Source organism: Tenrec ecaudatus, chromosome 11 (assembly GCF_050624435.1).
Source record: "Tenrec ecaudatus isolate mTenEca1 chromosome 11, mTenEca1.hap1, whole genome shotgun sequence".
Taxonomy (NCBI): domain Eukaryota; kingdom Metazoa; phylum Chordata; class Mammalia; order Afrosoricida; family Tenrecidae; genus Tenrec; species Tenrec ecaudatus.
Window position 1 is genome coordinate 132,831,182 of NC_134540.1, and position 3,412 is coordinate 132,834,593.

The 3,412-nt window shown below is 36.5% G+C and overlaps 1 pseudogene; it reads left to right on the top strand.

Annotated features, from left to right (window-relative positions):
- The first annotated feature begins 1,925 nt into the window (after positions 1–1,925).
- On the top strand, positions 1,926–2,752 carry LOC142461071 (xaa-Arg dipeptidase pseudogene; annotated as a pseudogene).
- The last annotated feature ends 660 nt before the right edge of the window (positions 2,753–3,412 follow it).

Here is a 3,412-nt window from a genome sequence, read left to right on the forward strand (position 1 = left end):
ATGGTCAAATAGTACTAGAAAGATAAGAAGGTACAGGTGCAGAAAGACTTCCAAAAACGTACAACCATAATAAAAATATTGAGAATAATTGTGTAATGTGAAATATGTAACCAAGGTCAAATATGTAGAATTTGTTAACTTTTAACCTTATTTTCTTTGTAAACTTTCATGATAAACACAATAAAATATTATTAAAACCACATAAACAAGAACCCCATAGGTTTCAGAAAACTTATTGTGTTCTATTATGTGATAAACAATTTTAGTTGTTACTGGATTATAACTTTATGTTAGCTTATGATAACCTTCTTTTAGTGTATTTTTCATGTTGAGGGATTTGATTTCAGTCTTTATATATTTTTAATATATATATTTTCCTTCACATTCATTTTATACTATTGGTATTACCTATTTATGTGTCTTATTATATTGATTTTTCTTAGATTATTGATACATTTTATTACTTATTTTAATGTTTCAGTCATTTTTTATTGGATGCTAGCAATCAACATTTTATATGATGATAAATGAATTTCCTGGTATTCCCTTAAGTATGGTTGGCCTTTGTTCTTGGATGCAGTTATTTTACTGAGACAGTCATTTTACTTTACATTGTTCTAGAGGATCATTGAGCCAAGAATAAATTTAGATTGATTAGTGAGGCACAACTAATCTAAAAACTCCAACTATCCTAGGGCTAGGGCTAGGGTTAGGGTTAGGGTTAGGGCTAGGGCTAGGGCTAGGGCTAGGGCTAGGGCTAGGAAAAAAAACAAAACAAACAAAAAACTCCAACTATCATTAAATATTTCTATTGTAGTTGGTGAGTGGACAAGCAATTTTGGGCTTTACATGTCTCTAGATTTTTACTGTAATTTTTCTGGAAGTGCATTTCTAGTTCTGGTTTTCTCACAACCGGTGCGCATGTCTAATCGCAGGCAATGAATGATTGCAGCTGAAGACTGGCATAGTCCTTTTTTGTTCATTTTAACAGTTTTATTCACATGTAACTCACATATCATACAAATAAATGCATTAAATATTAAAAAGAGCTGTGCAACTCTCACCACAATAAACTTTAGGACATTTTGTTGGTTTTTGTGCTAATTAAAATTAATTCCTTAGTTCTTCTCAATCTCCCCTCTCCAACCTTTCAAACACACCAAATTCATTGCCATCTAGTTAATTCCAACTCATTGTGACTCTACAAGACAGGCTAGAACTGCCCTTGTTAGTTTTGGAGGCTATAACTCCTTACAATAGCAGCCTTGTCTCCTCCTCCAGAGTGGCTGGTGGTTTTGAACTGCTGGCCTTTTGCTTAGCATCCCAACACATAACCTGCTCTGCCACCTGTGCCATAACCTTAGGAGAAATTAATGCAGCTACAGTCTCTATAGATTTGCCTATCCTGGAATCCATGCAAAAAACTAGAACAAATTTAAAATAAGTCAAAAAGGAGAAAAAAGGATAAGATGTTTAATGCTAACCTAAATTATCAATGCACTTTCTAATGAAGTCTACCTGCTAACAAGGATATTCAGAGGGGATTCTCCAGAGGCTTACTTCACATGATGACCTGCAAATGGATTTGGGGTTTTATTGTCATCGACAGCCTTCTGCAAACTAAGTGATCAGAATGTAAGCTCTAATACTGTTCCCTCCTCTGGTCTTGGATTTTATTACGTACAATCATTGGGTCACACAAGCTGCTGTCCTTCTTCCATGTGATTTAGTTGACACCTCACTTTGATGACAGCTTATTTTAAGAATGTCATTAAGACTCTAGCTGCTATTCTTTCTGATAGCAAGATGCCATCTGATTTTGTTAATATATTTTGCTATGGAGGCGCCCTGCAGGGCTTCCCCAGGCTGACTCCTCCAGGGAAGGTGTCTGGTGACCTATCAACCTACCTGATGCAACTGGTGGAATGGAATTAGCTATTGTCTTGGGAACTCCTGCATAAAAATAGTGTGGTGGCAAAATTGATTTAATTGAAGCAGCAGCTTGCAAAAATCCTGATTTTATTTTTTATGGCCTATTTATGCTAGGTGAATCCTGCTTATCTATGTGATGTGTCTGAACATGGCATGACTTGTAAAATACTGTGGAAAAGCATCTCACGCTGGTACTCATCTCTGGGAAAGCATAAATGCCTTAGATGGTACTGTTCTTGCCTACAACAACCTGCTTGTGTAAAGATAACAGATGAAACCAACCTGGAGAACTAACTCATGGTATAATAAAAAGTGGTTGTAAAAAATCAATATATTCCCTCTTGTTATAATTCATCTATTGCTTCCATGCACCCTCAATGAAAGAACTTGGACTTTTGCCAAAAAGGCAAAATATTGCTTCAGAGGTACACCTTTGGCTACTGGGTGCATAGTAGAAATTAAAGATGGAGCGCATGAGTATGACAATGTTCTTCTCAATATGATCCTGTGTAAGACTTATATAGAAAATGGGCGGAAGTTGGGAGTAGAATTCATTTCAAAGCATGCAATGTTGAACACGCCTTTAGGATTTACTGATTTTGGAAATGTTATTTTCATGGTTGCTGGAATTTGCCCGCATTTCTACACTGGCTGCACTGCCCTGAATCACACTGAGCAGTGCACAGAAGCTTCAAGACCACAGGAAGTTCCGTTCTCCACTTAGTGAACAGCCGACGCTTTGACCACGACTGCGCTGGGTGTTATATTTAAACTAGAGTGGCCAGTAATTAGAAGAGGAAGCTTTAGGAGCCACTTATGAATGATTAACAACTGGATGGTTTTATTCAATATCATTTTTAATGAACAGGGAATCACAAGGAATCACAAAGGAATCAAATTGTTCTTACCTGAAACATGAGGATGTAATGTGTTCAAAACACATGATCGCATATCTAAAGGGAACATATTTGGAAATCTCTCTTTGACAGCATTGTGATCTTTCAGAAACCAATAAATGATGGCCTTTTTAAGCACCCTAGATGGGCCCTAGTTCATTAGTAACAATATTGTATCATGTATATCTGGTTGTGTCAATGTATGAGCTGAAAAAGGCTCTTAGGAATTTGAAATTTCATAGTAGAATTGACACAAGGAAAGAAGCTTTTGACATTTGGTAAAATAGATTTTTAACACTTTTTCATCACATTCAAGAAATCCACATCACAATAAAACTCATGAAAACCCTACAGTACATTTCATTAATATTGGGTCAGAATGGGGTCTCACCAGGTTTAAAATTTAGTCAACTACAATATTGGTAACCTTGCAGGCTGGCTTCTGAGCCAGCCTTAAGAGAGTTAAATAAGGGATAATCCTAGGACACTGCAGATTCAAGACACACAGACTTGGTCAACAGTCATTGCTCCCCTCAGCAAGTGCTTCTGGAACACACTGAGCTCCCAGGAAAATATCTTAGAGC